The following is an 8,349-nucleotide window of genomic DNA, read 5'->3' as shown; positions in this document are numbered from 1 at the left end:
GCAATTGTAACGATGTCGCAAACTGATAAAATTGTCAATCCCGACTCATATTTAAATAGGTTTCACAACAAGTCATCGTTTGTTTATCTTAAGCTGGTAAAATGTATCTAACATGGTCCTGTACCGTGGACAGCAATATCTAAACCCTCGTGCAGTAGTTGGATAGTAAGCAATCGGTAAGTCTGACTAGACAAACTATTACACTCTAATATTCTATTGGTCAATAGAAACAACAAACAGCTGGTAATACTAAGGCTCCTGACAACCTCAGTGGTTGTGTCTCTGCTAGTTTGAAATTGTATGTCCTCGAATAAAAAAATCGTCTGTTGTCAACTACAATCTTGCTCATAACTATTGCACCGTAAGAGGTAGGGCTTTCATATTTGGCATGTGTGTTCCTTGTGACGAGAAATTTCCCTCGGTACCAAATGTTTTTACCATGTGACCTTGACTGTGACCTTTTACCTACATTTGGATTGAAGTAAAAAAATCATTACCACAACGAAGACCCAAGTGTTTCACAAATGTGCATGTAATTAGCACATGTCTTACACCGTACAGTCTTAATGTCCCACTTCAGAACTTTGCTGCAACCGGAGGTCATAAGTGTTCCATTCTTCGGCATATGAATAGCGTCATTTTAAGTTAAGGTTTTCTTATCGTAGCTGGGGTTTACCATACTAAACAACATACGGGAGTCCCTCCGTATACTATCTAAAGCATATGACATGAAGTGCAACTGTTTTACCCTAGGACAAAGACCAGTCCGTTTATCTGCTCATGTGAAATAAACCACCTTGATTAGTAGAAATTTGACTTGGGTTCTTCACCTGTGGCTACTTTGGAGTCTGAAGTTGGTTGCTGGTTCCTAGTTCCCAACTCCTAGTTCCACCGAAGAAAACGGAACGACCTGGGACCCAACTTCAGGCTCCCGGTTATCTTAGTCTGAATGTCTACATATACGGATATATCATTTTAAATGTGTCACGACCGCCGGGTTCGTCAAACACCGAGTAAACAGAGTGTAAATGGTCTGCTGAGATGATGCTGTGAATGTAATGGACTCCAATACAAACATTTTATTGGTATGTCTTTAGTTTTTCATTTCAATTCATGCCATCTAGTAAAATATTTCAAGTATGTTGAAATCATGAATGGATAGCGGGATAAATATGATAGGACAAACTGAAGCACACCCTGAGTCAAAATATATAACCAGACCATAATGATGTGCGATAAGGGCACGTGGTTGGTTGGTTACAGGTTTGCCGGTTCCATTACTGTTCTTGTGGCTGGCGATGTCTTACCGACAAATGTCAGTGTTCTTGCGTCGTCAAGAGTACCTCAACCCTATCAGTATTCTTAGATACCTAAACTATGTAACCAAACCCGACAATGATACACAATATACCGCCTTGCCATCCAACCATCTCTTATACCCATAATAATTCATAGATCAACCCTTTTGTGGGTATTATCTTAAACCAGCGGAACATCGCACTACACAATCGCCCCGGAACCCGAACATCGCATAATACAAGCGTCTCGGGAACCTGATCATGGCACAATGCAAGCGTCCTGGGAAGCTGAACATGGCATCATACAAGCGTCTCGGGAACCTGAACATGACATCATACAAGCGTCTTGGGAACCCGAACCTCGCACCACAAAATATCTTCATGGCATAAAATGTTTACAAAATCGCATACCTAAAGAGTTTGAAAAATAGCAAAGTACAGTTATCAACTTTTTAAAAAACTCTCAAGAAAGTATTTTCTGAATCCATAACAGATGAAAAGTATCTTATAATAAACTGAATGATGGAAGGCATACATTCCTGACTACATTACTGAACCATTCCTGACTACATTACTGAACCATTCCTGACTACATTACTGAACCATTCCTGACTACATTACTGAACCATTCCTGACTACATTACTGAACCATTTCTGACTACATTACTGAACCATTCCTGACTACATTAGTGAACCATTTCTGACTACATTAATGAACCATTTCTGACTACATTACTGAACCATTCCTGACTACTGACTACATTAATGAACCATCCCTGACTACATTACTGAACCATTCCTGACTACTGACTACATTACTGAACCATTCCTGACTACATTACTGAACCATTCCTGACTACTGACTACATTACTGAACCATTACTGACTACATTACTGAACCATCCCTGACTACATTACTGAACCATTCCTGACTACATTACTGAACCATCCCTGACTACATTACTGAACCATTACTGACTACATTATTGAACCATCCCTGACTACATTACTGAACCATTCCTGACTACATTACTTAACCATTTCTGACTACCTTACTGAACCATTCCTGACTACTGACTAATTCCTGAACCATTCCTGAGTACATTATTGAACCATTCCTGACTATATTATTGAACCATTTCTGACTACATTACTGAACCGTTTCTGACTACATTACTGAACCATTCCTGACTACATTACTGAACCATTCCTGACTACATTACTGAACCATTTCTGACTACATTACTGAACCATTCCTGACTACTGACTACATTATTGAACCATTCCTGACTACATTACTGAACCATCCCTGACTACATTACTGAACCATTCCTGACTACTGACTACATTACTGAACCATTCCTGACTACATTACTGAACCATTCCTGACTACATTACTGAACCATTCCTGACTCCTTTTGTTTAACATTCGTGAGTACTGACTACATTACTGAACCATTCCTGACTACATTACTGAACCATTTACTGAACTGACTACTGAACCATTCTACATTACTGAACCATTCCTGACTACATTACTGAACCATTCCTGACTACTGACTACATTACTGAACCATTCCTGACTACATTCCTGAACCATTCCTGACTACATTATTGAACCATTCCTGACTACATTACTGAACCATCCCTGACTACATTACTGAACCATTCCTGACTACTGACTACATTACTGAACCATTCCTGACTACATTACTGAACCATTCCTGACTACATTACTGAACCATTCCTGACTACTGACTACATTATTGAACCATTCCTGACTACATTATTGAACCATTCCTGACTACATTATTGAACCATCCCTGACTACATTACTGAACCATTCCTGAATACTGACTACATTACTGAACCATTCCTGACTACATTACTGAACCATTCCTGACTACATTACTGAACCATTCCTGACTACATTACTGAACCATTCCTGACTACATTACTGAACCATTCCTGACTACATTACTGAACCATCCCTGACTACATTACTGAACCATTCCTGACTACATTCCTGAACCATTCCTGACTACATTATTGAACCATTCCTGACTACATTACTGAACCATCCCTGACTACATTACTGAACCATTCCTGACTACTGACTACATTACTGAACCATTCCTGACTACATTATTGAACCATTCCTGACTACATTACTGAACCATTCCTGACTACATTACTGAACCATTCCTGACTACATTACTGAACCATTCCTGACTACCATTCCCATTCCTGACTACATTACTGAACCATTCCTGACTACATTACTGAACCATCCCTGACTACATTACTGAACCATTCCTGACTACTGACTACATTACTGAACCATTCCTGACTACATTACTGAACCATTCCTGACTACATTCCTGAACCATTCCTGACTACATTATTGAACCATTCCTGACTATTACCCATGACTACATTACTGAACCATTCCTGACTACATTACTGAACCATTACTGACTACATTACTGAACCATTCCTGACTACTGACTACATTACTGAACCATTCCTGACTACATTACTGAACCATTCCTGACTACATTACTGAACCATTCCTGAATACTGACTACATTACTGAACCATTCCTGACTACATTACTGAACCATTCCTGACTACATTCCTGAACCATTCCTGACTACATTACTGAACCATTCCTGACTACTGACTACATTACTGAACCATTCCTGACTACATTACTGAACCATTCCTGACTACATTACTGAACCATTCCTGACTACTGACTACATTACTGAACCATTCCTGAACTGACTACTGAACCATTCCTGACTTACTGACTACATTACTGAACCATTCCTGACTACATTACTGAACCATTCCTGACTACATTACTGAACCATTCCTGACTACATTCCTGAACCATTCCTGACTACATTATTGAACCATTCCTGACTACATTACTGAACCATCCCTGACTACATTACTGAACCATTCCTGAATACTGACTACATTACTGAACCATTCCTGACATTCCTGAACCATTCCTGACTACATTACTGAACCATTCCTGACTACATTACTGAACCATTCCTGACTACATTACTGAACCATTACTGACTACATTACTGAACCATTCCTGACTACATTACTGAACCATTCCTGACTACATTACTGAACCATTCCTGACTACATTACTGAACCATTCCTGACTACATTACTGAACCATTCCTGACTACTGACTACATTACTGAACCATTCCTAACTACATTACTGAACCATTACTGACTACATTACTGAACCATTCCTGACTACATTACTGAACCATCCCTGACTACATTACTGAACCATTCCTGACATTACTGACATTACTGAACCATTCCTGACTACAACCATTCTGAACATTACATTCCTGACTACATTACTGAACCATTCCTGACTACATTACTGAACCATTCCTGACTACATTACTGAACCATGACTACATTACTGAACCATTCCTGACTACCTGACTTACTGAACCATTCCTGACTACATTACTGAACCATTCCTGACTACATTACTGAACCATTCCTGACTACTTACTAACATTCCTGAACATTCCTGAACCATTCCTGAACCATTCCTGACTACATTACTGAACCATCCCTGACTACATTACTGAACCATTCCTGACTACTAACTACATTAGTGAACCATCCCTGACTACATTACTGAACCATTCCTGACTACTAACTACATTGCTGAACCATTCCTGACTACTGACTACATTACTGAACCATTCCTGACTACATTACTGAACCATTCCTGACTACATTATTGAACCATTCCTGACTACATTACTGAACTATTCTCACCACGCTCTACTCCAATCTGTACATTTTTCGAGCGATATGTTTACAAGGTCTTGACCCTTTTTATGAGAGATGTTTCCAAAAGAAGTGAAACCTGTTACTAGATACGAGGATAAAAGAAACGCTATGTTTACACTGGGTTAACATAGAAGTATTTCATCAATAGAAGCCCCTAGATTGTGAAATTTCATGGTCAATTACCTATTTCCTTATTGTGAATCATTCAGAATAAACGAATTCAAGAACAAATAAGAAACCAAAGACAGATAGAAAACAAATATTGACGATGTCAGTATTTCATGTAAAAAGTTCACTCAAAGAATAAAAGAAGGTAGAAAATAAACAGTGTTGATATATGTCTCCCTTTTTAAGGTACATGTAATTAGGTTTCACCCAAAATGATATCATACTTATTATTGGAATAAAACCTGCTTGCGATGTTCATTACGTGAGAATTAAACTCTCTCTCTCTCTCTCTCTCTCTCTCTCTCTCTCTCTCTCTCTCTCTCTCTCTCTCTCTCTCTCTCTCTCTCTCTACAATAAATTTAGAACTTAAAGATAATTTGATGCTCTATTGAAGTCATCTGATGTCTAAATTTAAGAATTTAATTGAATCATTGAGTTCTCCGTCTAGATTTTGAAATTTATTTCAACCAGTTTTGATTTTTATCAGTGCCTTCCTAAGTTTCAACATTTTACGTCCATAACATCACTGACGAGTCCTGAAAGGATGAAACAGCTGTATGATTAAATTTTAAAATCTTGAATTTTTAAACTTTTGAAATTAAAAGTGCTGTTCTTTTTAATGTACTTTGAACCTTCCGTTGCTCTTTGAATAAACATGTGTTTGTAATTGATGCCACTTTTATTAAGGAACACTATATGGCCCCTACTGTATCAGCTGCTTGCCTTGAACTTTTCCTATAGCGAAACCTACCTTGACTGCTTTCCACAAAGCTATATAATAATATTATAATTTAATTTCTAATCAACTGCGACATGTAAACAACATATGCTGTGAAGCAGGAATATTGCTAGCTAGGAATAAAAAATTCACAATACAGAAAGAGAATTAATTATTTTCAACAACTTAATTTCGTACACATTTTCTTACGTACGATAAAAAAATTGCCCCTGTACGTGTAATAGTAACATAAAAAACTTAAACATTTTCATAGATTATCAAATTTAATCTGATTAAAAAAATTACTGAAAAGTTCATATCGTCGATATCATCGAGAAATTGACATCACTCGTATTGACCAAGACTTACATTGGGTGTATATTGATAAAGCAGACAACGCTAACATTTCCGAAACGTCTGGTCTTAATTCCTACCTTTTTTCAATGGTATCCATGAAAACAATGTACATGTAAATATATTTTTTCAAACTGATCATAAGTGAAAACAAAGAATTTCTCTTAAAGATTTATCAACCTGCATCTGTTAAAGTCCAGAGAGTAATGCTGTCTATGTGGTTAGATTTTTTTGATAAATCATGCGACATCATACAGAAACCAAGAGAATAAATGCTTCATGTTGACTCGATATACAAGTGTAACGTTAACACAATGGCACGAATCTTCACCTATGTAAATAATAATTTCAATCGGGTAATCAGTCCTTATAGAATGGGATGTACAACAAACATTAAGGGGCACTTATTAATACAAATTTAGAAATAGCTAGATAATGTTTACCGGGAAATTTTCATTTAATTTTCGCCACTTTCATCCATGAACAGGGGGGGCGAATTTAAGATTGGTCGAAAATGATTACTTTTATACTACCTGTTTATATAAGTATTAGAGGTCGAAATGGACATTGGGCGAATTCGTGCATAATTGTAAAGAGGGAAAAAACTACAACATACAGTAGCTTCGTCTTTTAGGACTTGTCAGTGGTACTAAGGTCCTAGATTAATCTTACGTCGTTCATATACAATCGTTAAGCAGAGATTTTCAATCTTATAGTTTATAATTCATCTTAGACGGAGAAGATAACACAGACCTTTACTTGCTCGTCTTGGTGTTTGTGTCATATCAAAGTATGACCTTAAAAAGAAAACAAAAGGTTTTAGATGGTAGCATAGAAGACAACAGATTTATTTGTCTGCTTCAATTTACGGGTAGGGATAGGAAATACCAGTTTACGTCATGGCACCGGAGATCGCTATGGATATATTAAATATAGCAGACGATAGAGAAATAAGCATGATTAACTACTTGGAAATCCTTTGAGATATTTTTACTAAAAAAACATGCATCATTGTTGTTAAAGTTGCTTAGGCTAGTGGACACTGAGAGGAAGACATCACGTGTACACTAAATGCATATTACGTATTGTCATCGTCAACTAAGGCGAGAAGTATCCAATTAAATCGCGTCCTGTTCACGTTACCTCTGCTAAACAGCACGAGCGTTGCTAATTTTCGGAAATAGGGTCAAACGACCTTAACCTGACACAAATTCAGTGAATGTATCAACAGGATGTTTCATGCAATGCGTTGTCAGAACTCCAGCTGAGAATCGTCTGTGGACTACAATAAAGATATCGTTGTGTAAGATATTCCGTATCACAGTGTTGTCTTACAAACGATTTAATACGGGATTTTGATAACACTACACGAACCGCTATGTAAAAAATTAACCGGAAGAGGATGTGTCTCAACCGTATTGTTCAGTAAACAACATTTAGTATTCAGGACGGACGCTCGCTCATATTATGTGCACGTTCCTCTGATTTTTGCTATTCTAAAACAATTAAATGAAATATGAGTTGTCTTCAGTGTATATTTGGCGCCCTTGGTTTTCAAACTGTCCATACAATAAATACGGATCTTGTGTCAGAAATAAAGCTCAGTATCTCTAATTCAATAACAAAATCCTTGTCGTTGGGCTCAATTTTCGTGGTTTTACTAAAAAATTGTTATTTCGCGGACACTTGATTTCGTGAATAGATAAAGATCAATAAATAAACTTTTACTTATTTCAACTGTTTGTGAACTTGTGAATTCTTGGATAGATAGTACACACAAAATCAACGAAAACAATTTGCTATATTCGTGTATAGAAAAAAAAAACCACGCGAAAAACTGCTATCTTGAAAATAAAATTACTCGAAAAATCCACGGCACGTTTAATGACTGCCTTGAACAATACAACTGTACATCCTTTTTTCTTCAATTTATTTCTTTATTTTTAAACCGAGAACATTTGGATCA

This window comes from Ylistrum balloti, unplaced genomic scaffold (assembly GCF_031769215.1).
Source record: "Ylistrum balloti isolate Yb309-2 unplaced genomic scaffold, AGI_CSIRO_Ybal_v1 Utg371180, whole genome shotgun sequence".
Taxonomy (NCBI): domain Eukaryota; kingdom Metazoa; phylum Mollusca; class Bivalvia; order Pectinida; family Pectinidae; genus Ylistrum; species Ylistrum balloti.
This window is presented reverse-complemented; position numbering follows the sequence as displayed.